Below are 19,592 nucleotides of genomic sequence, written 5' to 3' on the forward strand. Positions count from 1 at the left end.
GAAGCCCACACACGAGCGGACTGTCCGCTGAAATGTGTTTCGACGGACTAAGTTGGCCAGACAGTCCGCCCGTGTGTACGCGGCTTTACTGTGCCCCAGCATGGTCAACATCTCCAGTGTGTTCCTGTGTATGATGTGGCCTGGCCAACTTCTCTTCTAAATCCTGCTCTTGATTTTTGTCAATGCTGACTTTTGGTTCCCTAATCCTGACTCATCTGATTACCCGCTCTGGCTTCCCAACCCTGGCTTCTGTTTTTGGCTATGTTCCTTATCTGTTGTTATTTTTGCTATTACATTAACTGCTGGTACACGTGTGCACTCTGCGAGATCGCATGTGATTCATATTACAGCGCAAATCATATGCAATGTCCATGCGATGCGATTTCAGCCATACAGATATCGTAGCTGACATTGCATCACATTCGGACCAAACTCGCAAATAACCCTTTTTTTATTTGAATTTTTTTTGGTCCGTCCGCACCAGAATCGAATTGCATAGGTGTTCACACCCATGCAATCTGATTCATGTACGAACTGTTACCTTGCAGTGCGATATGCAAGCTGAAATGGGGGTGTCATTAACGATGTATTGACACTGCCAGCAGTTCATACTGCCATATGTGAATCAGGTGTGATACAAGAACTTACAGTGGATTTGCAGGGTTCCCGCATCGCACAAGTGTGAACTGGCAACAAAGGTGTGATTATTTATTTTTTCTTAAACTGCATTTTCTGTCACTGCCTGGTTTATGATTCCTGAGACTCATGACAAGGCCTTTCGCGCACAACCTGATATCCACCTGATAAAATTTGCAAAGACCTGCACCTCAAATCGGCGATTCTCCCTCTCTCCCCTCTGTGAAAGAACTGGGGAGACTTCAGAGGCACTTGGAAGATGCTTTACTCAGACCCCTTTCACACCAGGGCGTTTTGCTATGGGTTTACCGCTCCTCCACCGCTGCTCCCCATTGAAATCAATGGGGCAGCGCTGTAATACTGCCAGCAAAACGCCGCTATTGCGGTATATTTCCGGCGGTTTTAACCCTTTCTCGGCCGCTAGCGTGGGTCAAAAGTGCCCCGCTAGCGGCCGAAATGCTCTGCAAATCTGGCGGTAAAACGCTGCTAAAAATAGCGGCGTTTTACCGCCCATTCTATGGGCGGTGTGGTGTGAAAGGGGTCTCAGTGTGAAAGTAGCCTTAAAGATGATCATTGCTAGACTTCTGGCTTCTAACTTTTAACAGTAGTCCATCCCCCTCCACCACACCAATGGATGGCAGGTCCTGAAATAGAACAAGTTTACCTTTTATCAGATATTAATTTTATCATTTGGGTTGCATATTTTTAGTTGTTATATATATAGTTTTCTGTATTTGTTATACCAATCATTTTCCATATCTTTTTGATACATATTTGTATGTATTTTTACATATTTTATTTTCATTTCAATTTATTTAGTTAAAAAGCACTATCCGATTTTTTTTATGTGCGTGTTGCTTTCATTTTTTTTTTCCCACCCCAGGTCCAGATACTGGGTGGCTGGGATACTGGTCTCTGGATGCAGGTAAAACAGTTCTGTCTTAAGGTTAGTTGAGATGGATCCAGTGTCTCCTCCCTGGTAAGTTGTGGCCCCACACACACATTTTGTTATTAGTTTGGCTTTGGATATGCTGGTTTCCCTTACAAAGATGCTGGAAGTTTTTTGTGGTCAGGGCTGCCCCTTCCAAGATGGCTCCTTGTCTGTTTTCTGTGGCTGGATGCTGCTTTCAGGGAGGGAGCAGTGAGATGATAATGGGGTAACTTCTGGCCCGCTGTGGCAGTGGCTGCCTGGGAATGGATTGGTGTCCACCTGCCAGGTATGGAGCCTCTCCCATCCCCCTTAGAGCCAGTCAAGGAAGGGTGTTGCACAAAACAGGTAATCGTTCCATGGGCTGTCATGGTGTGTCTGAATCATTATGCTGTTAATATGCAAGCTGCCAAAGTAAATTAAACTGCTGTGTATTGTTCTGTCTGTTTCATTTGCTTCACAGCATTTTTTTTGTATGTCTATAGGACTACTAATGTGCTGCAAAGTTGAGTCTTGCTATTAACTCAGCAATGCCTGGCTTTGCAGGTTTTTGGAGCACTGTAGCAATGCTGTAATGCTTGGATTTGTTGTTTTTAACCTTTACAGGGCAGTTGCCTAGTGTAGGTGATCCTGCCACGTATATTAACCCTTCATTTCTCTGCTTATGATGACAAAATGATGCTTCAGCTTGGATGTAACTGCTATGCATTGTGTTGCTGCTATGCGTTCTAGGGTATGTGTTTAATGATTGCTATGCATTAACCTATTTGTTATGTCTACATGCAAGCATTAAAAAAAATGTTTTTTCTTAGTAACTACCTAAAGCACTGTTACATATCTGTAATTGCTTCTGTCAAAGGGGTTAATCCTTGCTCACAGCATATAGATCCATTTTCTGCTTCAATGTCTGCAATTGATTGTGTGGATGGCCACTGATATTATATTAAGGTTATGTCCTAGCCAGTACTGCCAGTGCCAGGTATTTTATTATTACCACAAACCTGCAGCTCATATCTTGAGCCACACAGAGACCAGCCACGATCAATAAGGTGAGGATCAGGTAGGTATGCTTTCATATACAAAAGAGTGCGTAGGCAGTATAGATTGTAAAACTCTCCAGCCCTTAAGTACCAGCACCACTCCCGAAAGGAAAGTGGCAACTTGTTCTTCCAGCAGTGACAGGTCCTGTTTGGCTCGAAAACTGTTATACATTCAAAGTGCTGCCAGAAGGGGCAGGCTAAAAGAAAGCATAAGGACCATCCTGGGCAGAATGGGGAGTGTGGTGAGTTGACGTGCCCGCCAAGATGCTATGCCAAGTTGCATATCAGGCGGCAGTAAAACACAACGGCAGATGTGTTGACTCAAGTGAAAACTGACTGGGTGGATGTCTAGTCGCTAAGCTGAGTCTGTTTAAAGGGTACCTCCTGTCTCAAAAGACAGCAGGCCAAACAGCATTCAACAGATTGACCAGATGTGTCTTCATGATAGCTGAGGAGGCAAGATCCCCTCTGTAATGCCCAACTCGTACTGCAAAGGCAGTTGGCCAAGTCAAGAAAGCTTCATCAGACCAGCCAGAAGTGCCAGTCTGCCAGCGTATGATGCAATGGCCGTCGCAAAAACATGGAAACAGCAATGGAAATGAAGATTTATGCTACCATTAAGGATTATGGTATAGCCTGTGTTGGAATGCACTAAAGTAGCCAAGGCTATTTGGTTCTCAGCAGACAATTTGAGGGCAAACTTGGCCAGTAATATGCCTCTGTGGTTTTTGGCTCCATGAGTGACATTAGACTGACCAGTGGGGCAGTGTAACCACTATGGAGGCAGCAGGCTGTTCATCTTCCTATTCTGTGGGGTTAGTCAAGCCTTATGTCGTATCCCACGGATGGCATATACCTCTTCTAAGTCGATTGGAATTGGAGACTAATCCCTTAGGCTAGTCACCTAGGCCCAGAACAAAGAGTTGGTGGCAGGGCCTGAGAAAAGCTAGAGAAAGATTGGAAGATCCATGATCGTCTTTAATCACCTAAGCTCAAGTCTGATCCTCTCAAGGAGCAGCAAAGTTCCTTTTCACTCAAATGTGCCCAGTAGGTGTTATATTGCAGAGATGTAATGCAAAGTTGGGCAGGTGACTCAGGATCAGTGGAGCCTGTGCAGCACTTGTCTTTTTGTTGTGATCTGTCTGCAACAAAACCTTGGGACAACAACGGAACATTCCAGGTATTCTGGCAAGTTGCACTTGGTGCAGTAAGGAAGTCAATAGAATCTCTTCCCACGCTTTCAACTCCTCTAATTCCCACTATGGTTCCTAAGAGCAAGCAAGGCTTTAAGCAAATGTTACTAAATCTTGTCCAACGGAAACAATTGGTCCATTGTTGTCAGGCAGGATGTGTAACAAAGGATCAAGTTCCAAAATGTCATATGGAGTCATTGAGAACAATCACTCAAAACTATCTGCTAAAACCGCTACAGTCTAGATCTAGCTGATGTCTAAATGCCCAGTTTGCTACGCCCAGTCTTCTGAGAATTTCACTTCGGGCTCATTCAGCAACCACTGACTTTTCCACATTTTCCAGTAGTGTCTGTCTTCCAGAAGCAAGGGCTTCAGGTTCTTCATGTGGGCAACAGATGCGGGTAGCTCAACACCCTCCCAGGTCCTGGAAAACCCAGATTCAGAGGGAAGGCCAATTAATTGCATTATAATGGCATTTTAGACATTCAGGAGAATACTGTAGAATTGCCTCCACTAAAGTCCTAATAATGTCGCCCTTCATGTGGGCAAGTCCTAGCTCTATCCCATCTGTTTGTATCCCATGGTCTCGAATGGTCAAGAAGATTAAGAACATCCATAAACTGGCCTTCTAAGGTAATGAAAGATTTTGCTTCCTATGCCAGGGAAGATAACCCCACATATGAGATTAGTCCCATTGATGGTGGCTAAGGATAGTTAAGCTTATCAACTTTCATAAACTTCCAGATGTAATAATCATTTAGTCTATTCACGTTGGTGACCTCCTAGCTCAAGTCAATGACATAGGCCAGTGGAGGATGAAGTGTCTAACAGCAGGGGTACAGTGATTCCCAAGTGGGAAAGTCGTTTGGGCAACGCAGCCTGGGAGGCCTCAGGTATGCTCCAAACAGACGGCTATAGGTAATCTCCTATTGTCCTGGCAAGAGGCATATCCTATTCAGGTTGCCAACAGTACAACCTGTCTCATCTCATTGCTCTATGTTCTAATGTCTCGGAACTTCAGATATGGTAAAATACCAAGCCTTGGATGTTAAGGGTGGTCAATAGTTCCCCTTTAAAAGAGTGCTCAGAATGCCACCTTAGAGACAGCTAAAAATATATATTTGTCATGCTGCTGGTTTTGCGAAGTGATGCTGAACCTTTGAACTCTGTAGGCACCATCAAAAAGGTAGTTCATCAGCCGCAGCTCAAGGAAACCCTAGCAACCTCTGGACGAATTCCAGGGGTCCACGGAACACTGGTTGAGATTGGCTTCCCTATACCAACAAGCAGTTAAATTAATCTCAACCTGGCAGTAAACTCAATGGTTAGGAATGGATGTCATTCCTGCAAGAGGAGCTTCCCAGAAGTGGAGCTACTAACATCCAGCTGGGTCAGCAGGTTAGCCTGTATAGCCACCAGACTCGTGATCTCTAAGCTCCTCTTCAGGATCATAGTGCATGGTTGGGCAGGTTGAAAAAGGACACAAGTCTGTCTAGTTCAACCAGGATCCGTAGTCATACAGCTGGGATAAGGACAATGATCTGGTGGCCTTAGAGGCCATGGTGTCCTCAAAGTACAGTCTTTGGCCCAAGTTCCTATTTTAGTCTTCCTGAGATCTCAGACCTTGCACAACAAGTGTATACAAATTCAGCCACCTTACATCTAGCAACTGGGAGATCAAGTTAGAAAGGCTCATTGCGGGAGCTTGCCTTAATTTTAAACCTGGTGGAAGCCGGGGGAACCAGCGGCAAACTCCAGCTATACTAGAACATGGAAAATCTTGCAGAATTTCAGGATGAATCCTCTGCTCCTGACTGCAACTAGGGTCATTCTTCTGAACAATACTACCGCAATAGGTTCAGTGACACCAAAGTAGTATTTCTTAAGGGGATCACGTCTTTGAGAACGCTTTCAGAGATCCAAGCGTCAAGCAGTAAACAACCTTTATTGCTACCATGATCAAACAAAATGGCTCTGATTTCTTCTTCACCAGCACCAGACGACGGTTTCCATCTTTGCTTCTGGGTCAAGACATCACCCTTCCAGCATGTCAAAACTAAGATGTCAAGCGTCACCACAAGCTGGAGTAAGGGACTCTATGTGGAAGAAATACATGGAAGTAGTCTTTCTCTAGAAGGTCAGACAGTGGCCTCTTCAGGCCTGGAAGTATCAGAAGAAGACTTACACTGTTCGCTAAGACATTAGCATTATCTTGGGTCAGAGTAACCTGAAGGGCTTATAGAAGGAAGATAAATTCATCAATCTAGTGCAGAGCTCACTTTATCAGATGGATGTACTCATGGACAAAATTCAGAGGTCCAGAATTTTATAGGATGCCAACCGGGTTCCTAAACTACAAGCCATTTAGTTTTATTTTTTTTTGCCTATTGCAGAGTCAATCGGACAACATTGGAAGCAAGGGAATCGACTTCAGTTCTAGTCTGACGATATGTTGATTCAAATGCTTCAGTATGGCCCTCCCTTATAGGTTTTGTGGGCGTTCTATATCCCATTCGTGTATGCTGTCATGCTTTGTGTCAGGAAAACTAAAATTTTATATTTACCTGATGGTAATTTTCCTTTACTGATGCAAAGCATGACAGCATACAGGTCCTTCCCTTGTGTGTTTCACATATGAGTATAGTGCCTAGGGGGAGGCGACTTATTTAAATATAGTATAACCAGTCCTGATTGGGCAGGGGCGGAGCCTATCCCTTCCGTGTATGCTGTCATGCTTTGCATCAGGAAAGGAAAATTATCGTCAGGAAAGTATAAAATCTTCCGTTATTTATTACAAAAAACCCACACTATTTATAGAAAATTAACTACCATAGAAATTTTATGAGCGGCTTTGTTTATATGCACATTTGAGTCTACATTTGGTCATTTTATATTGAGAGCCCTTTCACACTGACCCGTCTGCTACGTTAGCGGTAAAGCATCACTAGTTTTAGCAGCACTTTACCCTAGTTTTAGCGATGCCTTTTGGCTGCTAGCAGTGCGCTTTTAACACTCACTAGCAGCCGAGGAAAGGGTTAATAGCGCCCTGTAGTGCCGCTGCTGAGGCGCTTAGGCAGCGGTGCCCATTAATTTCAATGGGCAGGGGCGTTGGAGGAGTGGCGTAAGTGGTGTAAGCACTCTGGCTTTCACCCTGGGGAGCATTGAGAGATGTTTTCCAGGTGCTAGTTTTAGCGTTAAAAAGCAGAAAAACATCTCCAACGTGAAAGGGGTCTAAGGAGTGCTTCACTCTTCGTAGGATTACATTCATTACTATTATGTTTATTGCTGTTGCCATAGTGCATCTATCATCTGTGTTAACTCCTGTCCTTGAATCTGCACTCCATTATCTGAATTAGAGAAGTAAGGTAAGATAGTCTAGTCATTCAGATGCTATATACCAGTGATGGTGAACCTTTTTGAGTCTGAGTGCCAAAACTGAAATAAATAAGTTGGTTTTGTGTTGTAAAGTGCCAACACGGCAATTCGCAAGAGAGGGGTGCTGAGCAAAAGAGAGGGGGTGTGTGAGAGAGATGGGGGTGTGTGTGAGAGACATGGGGGTGTGTGTAAGAGAGAGGGGGGTTGTGAGATAGGGGTTTGTGAGAGAGAGAGAGAGAAAGGGGCGTGAGAGAGAGAGAGAGGACACATAGAGAAAGGTGACAGAGTGAGGGGGGGGACAGATGGATAGAGATAGGGGACACACACAGAGAGGGGGAGGGGGGGTCAGAGGGGGAGGGGTGTGAGATGCTGAGATGGGACAGAGAGAGAGATGGGACAGAGGGGGAGAGAGAAAGAGATGGGACAGAGAGAGAGATATGGGACAGATAAAGGGGAGGGCACAGTGAAAGAGAGAGGGGACAGAGAGAGAGAGAGAGGTGACAGAGTGAGGTGGGGACAGATAGATAGAGATGGGGGACACACGGGGGCACAGAGAGAGAGGGGGGAACACAGAGGGGGAGAAGTGTGAGAGATGCTGAGAGAGAGAGGGGGGCAGAGAGAGAGAAATATGGGACAGAGAAAGAGAGGGGGGGCAGAGAGAGAGGGGAGGGCACAGAGAGAGAGAGAGAGGACAGAGAGACGGGGGACACAGAGAGAGAGGGGAGGACAGAGAGAGAGGGGGGGCAGAGAGAGGTGGGACAGAGAGAGAGAGAGAGAGGGGGGACACAGAGAGAGAGAGGGGGGACACAGAGAGAGAGGGGGGGACACAGAGAGAGAGGGGGGGACACAGAGAGAGAGGGGGGGGACAGAGAGAGAGAGAGAGGGGGGGCACAGAGAGGGGGAGCAGAAAGAGGGGGACACGGGGGCTGAAAAAGAGGAGAGCTGAGAGAAAGGGAGACCTATAGCTCTGTCTTTATCTGCAATCCCTGCTCTGCCTCCCTGCCCCAGTCTTTGTCTGCAGGTATTCAGTGTATAATTGTGCCCGGTACCTGTCTCCATCCCTGTTCCATCCAGCGGCTCCCTCACAGCCTGCGCCTCTCTCCTGTCCTTGTCTTCTGGGCCCATGGTCAGTCTGTTCTCCGGGCCTCACTGTTGAAGGAGGTTTGAGGAGTCCAAGCTCCGGAAGGCGCCAGGGATGCTGTGCCCCTCTTCAGCCATACAATGAAGCAGCGAAGCTCTTCTCTCCCTCCCGTGCGTGCTGTCAGGCCTGTAGCCTACCACGCGGAGAATGTGGGGCCACCCACTCACTCATGCAGACAGTTTCCCGCACCTCGCCGCTGCTTGCTTCTCTCCCTCGCGTGCTCTCAGGTCTGTAGCCTTCCGCGCGGAGGCTGCGGAGCCACCCGCCCACTCACTCGTGCAGTTAATTTCCTGCACCTCGCCGCTGTTTGCTGCCATGTTCTCCCCACCGTGAACCAGGACCCTCTCGCGTGCCCACAGAGATGGCTCTGCGTGCCAGCTGTGGAACGCATGCCATAGGTTCGCCATCACTGCTATATACAATATATAGTTGAACATACTAATGCCAAACTATTCCCTTGAAAAAGTTGCTCTATTTATTTTTTACAGGTACCATATATACTCGAGTATAAGCCGAGATTTTCAGCCTCTTTTTTGAGGCTGAAAGTGCCCCCCTCGGCTTATACTCGAGTCATCGCCGTCTGACTGCTCGATCAGCGTATCGAGCAGACAGACGGCGGACATACTACAATTTGAAAGCCGCGCCTCCTTCTCCGCCTCCGCCTGTGATAGGCGGAACACTGAATTTCCCAGCAGCCTGTGTTCCGCCTATCACGGACATCGTCTCATCCTCGTCCGTAGTACGAGGATGAGACGATATCGGTGATAGGCGGAACACAGGCTGCTGGGAAATTCAGTGTTCCGCCTATCACAGGCGGAGGCGGAGGCGGGGCTTTTGAATTTTAGAATGGCCGCCGAGGCGATCCTGGCAAGGCACGGGACGGAGGCAAGGCAAGGCACGGCACGGGACGGGACGGAGGCAAGGCACGACACGACACGGGACGGAGGCAAGGAGGCAAGGCACGGCACGGGACGGAGGCAAGGAGGCAAGGCACGGCACGGGACGGAGGCAAGGAGGCAAGGCACGGGACGGAGGCTCGGGACACAGGTAGGCTGGACACACACACACACACACACACACACACACACACACGGACACACACACATGGACACACACACACAGGGATGGATGGATGGAGACACACACACACAGGGATGGATGGATGGATGGAGACACACACACACAGGGATGGATGGATGGAGACACACACACACACAGGGATGGATGGATGGAGACACACACACACAGGGATGGATGGATGGATGGACACACACACACACAGGGATGGATGGATGGATGGACACACACACACACAGGGATGGATGGATGGATGGACACACACACACACAGGGATGGACGGACACACAGGGACGGACACACACACAGGGATGGACAGGCATATCTCACCCTCGGCTTATACACGAGTCAATAAGTTTGCCAGTTTTTTTGGGGGTAAATTGGGGGCCTCGGCTTATATTCGGGTCGGCCTATACTCGAGTATATACGGTACTTAAAGTATATAGTGTATAGAAAATATATAATATACATATTACACACATTCACATAAGTCCTTGCCCTTAAGAAGCTTACAATCTACGGTCCCCAACTCAGGTTCATATATATATACACATATTAGGGCCAATTTAGAGTTTGGAAACCCACACAGGCACAAGGAGAACATGCACACTCCAGCCAGATAGTGCCTTGGTTGTGATCTGAACAGATGACTCTAGTGTTACCAGGAGAATTCCTCTATGACCAGTTTAAATTGGTTGTAAACGATCACCTTGTAAAACAACCCATTCAGTTTGAATTAGAAATGAAAGGCAAAACATTAAAAATACTTTTTTTTTTTAAATAAGTGATCACATTCCCTCTGTTGTCAGCTGCGTACAAGCGAGGGGAGGAGCAGCAACAGGACACTGAGCTTTCAATGGGAGCCTGTGCGGCGGCGGGGGGGGTAGGGGTCCGTGTCAGGACAAGTCTGATTTTTGAAGGAGAGCACACTGAGTTCCCAGAACGGCTAGAGAGAACTGACCATGCTGTGCTATCCTGCTTAGGGTGGTCAGTTTTAATAGGAAAGCAAAAGGACTGACAGTAAAACCAGGGATTTCCAATTATAGGTGGAGGTCTTTTGCACATTTATGGAATATAGATACTTTGTTGCTTGTATAGGAAGTTTATATGGACTTGCGGTATGTTAGTTTTTAAGTTGTGATAGTATGTTTGTTTATCAGCAACTTTGAATTGTCACTGAGTTCTGTTTTTGACATAGATGTTTTTCTATATTAGTTATTAGTATTAAGTGCTGTACAGGAAGTATATATTCACTTACACACTGTGGTATTATGCGAGTATATGATCTCTATTCATGCAGTCCTTTAAAAAGGACAATGCTGCCACTGTCACTGATGTACATTCCTACAACACACAGGATGGGAATGTAAATCAATTCTTACCCTACTTGTATAGGAAGAGGACATTTTACTGTGTGTTCATGTAATGTATGGAGAATGTAGTGCTAGCCACAAATGAAGCTTTGTGAGCAATCCTTATTTCAGCATACATGTGTCCGCTGTGTGACATAACCAGGTCTGAACATATGTAACTGCATATAATATTTGATACTAGATGGTAATCTTGGTTCCACTGGCCCTTCTGGGGTTATGAGCTCCTCTCCCAAAGGTTGAGACAATGACTGATCTGTTTTAATCTTTAGCACTGGCCCCATAGGGCTTGCTGTGTGTTGACTTCATAGGCTTCTCTCTGGTTACCTGCAGCTAGTTGCTAAGAGTTTCCACGTTGGTGCTAGGGGTTTCCACTTGTCCCACCCTTACTCCTGCTTGCTCTCCACTCTATGACCAGTCCAAGGTGTTTGGGCTTTTTGTATTTTATTTTGGAACTTGAATGGGAGAAGGTGTTAGTGGGGTACCCAAACTGTAACTATTCACAATGGATAAGGATAACTCTCACTTGGCCTCACCTGATTATTTGTGGAATCGGTCTCATTGCTCTAACCATACAGCCACATGTAAGGAGGAATTAAGTCTTCTTGCTCTCACTAGCAGCAGATTTGATGCATTACATTCTCCCAAGGCAGCCATCAGAATTTTTTGTGGCCCTTACTCACCTTTTAGGCCTGCCCCCCCCCCCCCCCCCCAAGCCTGACCACCAACATTCCCTAGGGCTTGCCTATGAGCCATCCCACCGAATCCGCACACCAGCTACCCCACCTGTATACTGTCTCTCCCCCCCCTACACACACACACACACACACACTGTCATGGTGGTCCCCGGAATCCAGTGGCATATGGAAGGCCTGCTCACGGAATCCCCATGTTGAGAACTAACCAGTATCCATGGGCGCGCGTTGGTGTGAACGGACGCACACGGGTGCGTGTTGGTACGAACGGGCGCACGCGGGTGCGCGATGGTACGAACGGGTGCGTGGGGTCACGAACGGGTGCACGGTTTCACGCGGGCGCGCGCAGACACGCCGTGCGACCGTTCTTGGCGCCCAAAGGGCTACTTAAGGAACCTGTTACCGTGCCTCTGTGCTGTCCAGTCTACAGCGTGTCTGGTTATTCTGCCTTCTGCTACCCGATTGTCCCTGATTCTTGTTACCCGGCTTGTTCCTGACGACGTCTGCTTGCTGCCAGCCTCTGACCTCCGGCCTGTCTGACCACGCTTCTGTCTCTTCCTGTGTACCGGCTTGTACTTTGACCTTGCTTCTGCCTCCTGCTGTTCCAGCCAGACTGCCTGTGCCTGCTGTCGTCTGCTGTCTGCTACCAGCTGTTACAGCCTGACCGCCTGTGCCTGCTGTTGTCTGCTGTCCGCTACCAGCCATTGCAGCCTGACCACCTGTACCTGCTGTTGTCTGCTACCTGCCGTTCCAGCCTGACCGCCTGTGCCTGCCATTGTCTGCTACCTGCCATTTCAGCCTGACCGCCTGTGCCTGTACATTTCCAACCCTTCTGTGGTTCCTCCACTACCCAAGGTCCGGACCTGTCCTTCACCAGCTCGGCACTTGTGCCCTCTGAACTCTAGAACTCCTGTTCCCACCTCCAGGCATTCTCGAGCCAGAGGCTTACGAGAGGCCGCTTCCTGCATTCTGGGCTCCTATACCAGGTATGTGACACACACACACACCTGTGTATATATGTCACCTCGCACACACCCGTATATATGTCAGCCCTCCATATACACAAATCTGTAAAACACACAAGTTTCTGGCCTCTCCCTGTACTGTACACAAACAGCCCACCTCCCTTTCCTTCACAGCCCCTACTTGTAAAATACATCTTCCTACCTGGTCCCAGATCATTTTGACAAAGCTGACATGTTGCTGACACGAGCACAGTACAGGCAGTCCCCGAGTTACGAACAGGTTAGGGACTGCCTGTTTGTTCTTAAAAAGGGTTTGTTCGTAATTCGGACGTGCATGCGCAGAACAGCAGTTTCTGATGTTTTTCGCTGTTTTCCAATGTCGTTTTCCGATGTGCCCACCAGCGCCGCCTGCCGTTTGTAACTAGAAGTTGTTCGCAAGTCGGAGGTTCGTAACTCGGGAACCTCCTGTACAGGTAGCTCACATGAGAGGCGCACATGTACTTAGTAGCCAGAGGTGGCAGTAAAGAGCTTGATGTCTAAGCTCAATGACACAGAGCATCAGAAGCTGCGAGATCATTTGTGTACTGCACAATATGGCTCCCCTTCTGCCTTCTCCTGGGCCCAGGGCCCCTTACAGTTGTATCGGCTGTACTCCCCTGATACGGCCCTGCTGGCACTCATCCACTGACTCTTCTAGCTGAAGGGGTTGGCCCTCACTCGACAGGTCCCAAAGATCCAGATCTGTACTTGCAGTAGGCAGAATCAGATCCCTCTTGGTGTCTTCCTTCCAGTCAGCTCTGCGGGACCTCTGGGTTCAGTTTATCACTCTCACTCTCGGCCACCCAAGGCCATACGACCACCTTTGCGGAGGAGTAGATAGCCGACCCTTCCCTCCTGGACTCTGTTCCCTGACTCAACTAACTCTGAGCATATGTACCCTGGGCTCTTATACAGTATCCCAACATGCAATGCAGCAGTTTTCCCCTGCCAGTTGTCAGGACTGTAACAGAGCCTGTGCACTTACTTCTCAGGTCCCCTTCTACTGTCCAATTTGCCTCCTTATTGGACCAGTGGGGGACAGTCAAACAAGCTGAGCTGCGCCTGAGCACAAATGAGCTGACCTAACCAATAGATCCTGCTCCCTGGTAGGCAGAGCACACTTTAAGTTTTACCTGCTCATCTTCCTGGTAAGCAGACCAAAGCTATACTCTATTCTAGCACCTATTTAGGAGATTGCTACATATTTTATAGGCTGATCGGGAGCAGGTTTATTCACATTGCACTCATACTGTGTTTGTGATGTCTGTCAATCCCTCCACTGGCTTTACCTTGGCCAAAGAATAAAATTAAGAAAACGAACAATAACATACAAAGACATTCACAATTCTGCACAGAGCTATATCACCCAAACCGTCCTCTCCACTCCTCCCAAGACCTTCTGCTCTCTAGCTCCCTTGTCTCCTCCTCCCATGCACGTCTCCAGAGCCTCTCCCATCCTCTGGAACGCACTACCCCAATCTGTCCGGCTATCTCCTACTCTGTCCACTTTTAGGAAATCCTTGAAATCTCAGGGAGGCCTATCCTACCTCCAGCTAACAACCAAATTTTCAACTCCCCTCATCAATTCATCCCTCACAATCCCTACCTTTTTTATTTTTTATTTTTTTCACCAGCACCTCCCTCTTAGATTGTAAGCTTACAGGAGCAGGGCTTCTCTAACCCTCTTGTTTTGAATTGTACTGTTAATGTAGTGTCTCCCTACATTTTAAAGCGCTGCACAATCTGTTGGCGCTATATAACTCCTGTATAATAATAATAATATCACTCTCCAGATCAGCCTTTTGCAACCAGGGTGCCTTGAGGTTTCTTCAGGGGTGCCTTGGCAAAATGCCTAAAAACTGGCCAAAAATTTGTACAAGCAAGCAGGAGGACCAAGCTTGCCTTTTGGTTACACAAAGCCACAGTTTTTTATTGTGCACCATTTTAACCTTCCTGCCACTGGCATCCTAATGACTAGTGATGTCATCAGTGTTGATAAGGAGGGTATTGATCACTTACACAGCATTTTCGTTTGACCCTCCCCTGCCCCCCCCCCCTCCTTCAACACTAGGGTCACATTAGCTGTGAGTGATGGAGAGAAACTGAGGGAGAGGAGAAACCCTGGAATACTAGTTGGTACCAGTGTGGAAAAGTATATTTGCTTTGGAACAATAAATCACCTCTAATGTTGAATGTTTGACATGTGTCAATGCTGATGCATTATGTAAAACTATTTAGAATAGTTTTTTTTACATTTTAGAATGGGGTGCCTTGAGACTGTCCATAATTATTAATGGTGCATTGACTGAAAAAAAAAGTTGAGAAACACTGCTCTAGATATACACACTATCTTGATGTTGTAAATATTTCAATCTTAGCACATCTTTCCGTTATAGATAATATCTTACTACCCCCCTTTCCTTTCTACTACTAATATCTTATTACCCCGATCTCCTGAAGAAGTTTCTAAAACGTGTTGAGATCAACCCCACATCCACAATGATTATGCCTAATGAATGTTGAATAATAGATGTTGTATTATGACATTGTGGGGATTGGAGAGATTATTTACATATTTGTCCTTGGTGATATACCACACTTTATTTTCCATAAATTTTTATTCTTTTAAACAGCAATTCGCATGCAAAACATATGAAACATGCTTTTACACATTTAAATTTCTCAAGCAAGTGAAAAAAGAAAAATACAAAAAATAATCCCTTAAAGCGGTAGTAAACCACTGGGTGTTTTTTTTGTTTTTTTTTAACCTGAAAGGCAATGTTATAATGTGCTAGTACATCGCATTCTAGCATATTATGTGAAACATACCTGAAAATTTAGGCCTTCCAGCAACACGCTGTCACCACTGAAGGCTGTTCCATCTTCATCAGGTCTAACTTCTGGGTTCGCAAACTCCAGCTGTGTGAGTGGCCAGGAGTCACGATGATGTCACTCCCACGCATACATGCCGGGGCCGGCGTTTATGCGTAGGACTCTGAAGGAAAAGCGATGAGTATTCTGTTCCTTAACCACTTAAGCCCCGGGCCATTTGGCTGGCCAAAGACCATACCACTTTTTGCGATTCAGCACTGCGTCGCTTTAACTAATCGTACGATGTGGCTCCCAAACAAAATTGACGTCCTTTTTTTTCCCACAAATAGAGCTTTTGGTGGTATTTGATTACCTCTGCGCTTTTTTTTGCGCTATAATCTATAATATTTTGCGCCAATTTTGAAAAATTGCATTATTTTTAAGTTTTTGCTATAATATCCCCCAAAAATATTATATATATATATATATATATATATATATATATATATATATATATATATATATATATATATATATATATAATATAATATAATATAATATATATATTATAAAAAAAAATTCCTCAGTTTAGGTCGATAGATAGGGGCAGTAAAGGGGTTAATACGTATCCTAGGGAATGTTCTAACTGAAGGAGGGATGGGACTGTGCAGGGAAACTAACAGATTGCTGTTCATACTATGTATGAACAGACGATCTGTCCGTTCACAGCTCAGAGAACTGGAAACTGTGTGTTTACACACACAGCTCTCGGTTCTCTGTGTGCCCCGAGCAATCGCGGGAGTCTGTCGGCGATCAAGACCGCCGGGCACTCATATCAGCTCAGGGAGCGGGCCGGGGCGCACAAGCATCCCCTAGTGGGCGTTTATACTACCGACGTAGCATAATGGCGATTTGCGCAGCTGAGCCATGCTGCCGCAGTACAACTTCGGCGGCTGGTCGGCTAGCGGTTAAAGTGGTTGTAAACCCTATTTTTAAACATTCTACAGGTAAGCCTATATTAAGGCTTACCTGTAGCTAACCAGGATATCTCCTAAACCTGCATGGTTTATGAGATATCCCCTGTCCCCTGCATGTGCCGATGACATTGGCACATGCGCACTAGAGCAAACTGGCACCTATGTACCGCTGCATCAGTCTGCGTGCTGATACCGGCATCTCCCGCGTGCACGCAGTGACGTCATCGCGGCTCCGGCCAATCACATCGCCAGAGCCGTGATACCCGGGAGTAATTCCGGGACGACATGTGGGTGGCTGGAGGGGGAGACTAGGACGGCTTCCAGGGCTTCAATCTGAGGTAAGTAATACAGAATGAGCTAGTACTCATTATGCTTTTGTCTTGCAGGTTGTCTTTTTTTTTTTTTTACAAGAATTGACTTCCTCTTTAACCACTTAAGGACTGGGCCTCTTTTTTAGATGTGTTTACAAGTTGAAAACATTTTTTATTTATTTTTTGCTAGAAAATTACTTAGAACCCCCAAACATACAATTTTTTTCTAACACCCTAGAGAATAAAATGGCGGTTGTTGCAATACTTTATGTCACACCGTATTTGCTCAGCGGTCTTACAAGCGCACCTTTTCCAGAAAAAATACACTTTTTTTGAATTAAAAAAAATAAGATAGTAAACTTAGCCCAATTTTTTTTTTATATATATATATATATATATTGTGAAAGATAATGTTACGCTGAGTAAACTGATAACCAACATTTCACGCTTCAAAATTGCGCCCGCTCGTGGAATGGCAACAAACTTTTACTCTTAAAAATCTCCATAGGTGACATTTAAAAAATTCTACAGGTTGCATGTTTTGCATTACAGAGGAGGTCTAGGGCTAGAATTATTGCTCTCGCTCTACTGATCACAGTGATGCCTCATGTGTGGTTTGAACACAGTTTTTATATGCGGGCACTACTCACCTATGCGTTCGCTTCTGCGTGTAAGCTTGGCAGGACGGGGCATGTGTAAACATCCCTTGTAATAGAAAAAAAAGCATGACGGGACCTTTTAAATATGAGATCTGGGGTCAAAAAGCCCTCAGTTTTCAAATTTACACTAAAATGCAATAAAATAAAATACAAATTGTCATTTAAAAAAAAATGGCCCTTTAGGAGCTATGGGCAGAAGTGACGTTTTGTCGTCACTTCCGCCCTGCAGTGTCATGGAGACACATCTTCCCCTCACTCATCTCCATGCAGAGCCACAGTAAGGATCTAATTGCCTCCACCGGCGGAGTGCACTGCATCGCGGTGGGAGGAGGTGCCCTCTCCCACCGCCGATAAAAGTGATCTCGCAGCGAATCCTCCACAGAGACCACTTTTATCTTGTGCTGGAACGGTATTATACAAATCCACCACAGAGACCACTTTTATCTTGTACCAGAGCACTGACCGAACACGGCAATACCGGAGTTATGGCAGCTAGCTGCTGCCATAACAACGATATCCGTCCTCAAAGTGAGGACGTATATTGGCGTGTGGCGGTCTTGAAGTGCACATGCATCAGTAACCTCACTGCTGGCATGTACAGTTAATATCTCCTAAATGGTGCAGGTTTAGGAATATTTACAGTACCTATAGTAAAGCTTACCTATAGGTAAAATTCATGCATGGGAGTTTATTCCCACTTTAAATCAGAAAGACTTGTTATAACCACAACAATGCACTAAACTGTAGCATACAGTATATGAGTAGATATACTGAACATAAGAGAAAAAAAAACTAGAAGAAAAACAAGATAGAGGTAAAATGTATTTTTCCGTTATTCATTAAAAACCCTTTTTATGGTAATGCAGTAGGTTGGCGCGCCTTTTTATTCTTTATAAAAGGAATGGATGGGCTTGGAGGAAGCTTGGAACAAGGGTAACTTTGTGTATTATTTCTCTTCTCTCAAAGAATGTTCCCAGATTGTGATTGCTATTTCTATTAAAATGTAATTGTATTCAATATTTTTCAAGTCTCCGTGCACACTACCATTTTTTCCCCTAATTTGTTATTTTGTTAGTCTTTTACTGTCAACCACCTACAAACCTTTGGGATAAATTTATTACTGCATTAAAATTCATTCTTTTTAATGTTCATATTATGAATAATAATTTTCTTAGAAAACCAAGTTCTGAATGTTGGCTGAATAACTCCGAAATGTGTTGTACCAGATGGTCCTCTGTAAAGAATTGTAGATTATGCTGGCATTTTATATAAACCCAGGCTTCATACAACACTTAGCAAATATAGGATTTATATTGCTTAATGCACTATTGTCCATCTCTCCAGATAGCGATTCGGTTTCATCAACCATTAATTGAATTGCTGATATATTTGATATCACATGTTTGTGTTACTGGTAAAAAGAAACATCATAGCACTTAACCCTTGTAAATCAATGTAGTTTTAGAATGATTTTCAAATAGACAGATATGTTATGAATTTCTACAATATATTTCTGTGCATTGACAGTACCCTGAAAAAATTGCCCTTTGTCTTGAATTCCTCCTGAAAAATAGCAGTACACTTAATGGTTTGTGTGTGTGCCTAGGCACTTCTGTGTTTAAATCCTCACAGTTGTATATCTGCAGTGTGAGAAACAAACCTACTGTTGCCTCTAGCCTCATGTACACAGCTGCTGGTAAATGGACGTTTAGAGACAGTTGGCTGCTTTTTCAGCTGCCCCTGAACTCCTCCAATGTTATCTTATCAGTACATGTAAACAGGTTGTATGTTGCAGATGAGCTTTCTCAAGGTTTCATCCTCAAATCCTCCTCTCCTGCTGGTGCTGGTTTCTTCTTTGTGAAGAAGAACAGTGGTGAACTGAGACCTTGTATTGATTATAGGGGTCTCAATTTGATTGTGTTATTTGATCGCCTCAAGGGAGCAACAGTTTTCATGAAGCTTGATTTGAGGGGGGCATACAATCTCATGAGGATTAAGGAGGGTGATGAGTGTAAAACTGCATTTAATACCAGAACAGGCCATTACGAGTACCTCGTAATGCCTTTTGGCCTTTGTATAGCCCTGGCAGTTTTTTCCAGGAATTTATTAACATTGTTTTCCAAGATTTGTTGCAGTTGTGTGGTGGTTTATCTCGATGATATCCTCATATTTTCCAAGTCCCTGGAGAGCCACCACACAGATGTCTGTTGTGTGCTTCAGAAACTAAAGAGAGAACACTCTCTATTGTAAACTGGAGAAGTGCGAGTTCCAGCGTGAACAGGATAAATTCCTGTCATTTCCACTGCTGGTTTTTGATGGATGCAGAGAAACTTTCAGCAATCCTACAGTGGCCCCGTCCCATGGGGTTAACATCC

At 45.5% G+C, this 19,592-nt stretch overlaps 1 long non-coding RNA gene across 1 annotated transcript in view; it reads left to right on the plus strand.

Annotated features, from left to right (window-relative positions):
* The first annotated feature begins 1,833 nt into the window (after nt 1–1,833).
* The window catches only part of LOC143940000 (uncharacterized), a 43,125-nt gene continuing 25,366 nt past the window's right edge, over nt 1,834–19,592 (plus strand). Inside the window, exon 1 of the long non-coding RNA XR_013263792.1 lies at nt 1,834–1,912. This is a non-coding gene — a long non-coding RNA (uncharacterized LOC143940000). The remainder of the gene's footprint in view (nt 1,913–19,592) is intronic.

The sequence above is a fragment of the Lithobates pipiens genome, unplaced genomic scaffold, assembly GCF_037356315.1.
Source record: "Lithobates pipiens isolate NorthernLeopardFrog02 unplaced genomic scaffold, aLitPip1_a1.2 Scaffold_3, whole genome shotgun sequence".
Classification (NCBI taxonomy): Eukaryota; Metazoa; Chordata; class Amphibia; order Anura; family Ranidae; genus Lithobates; species Lithobates pipiens.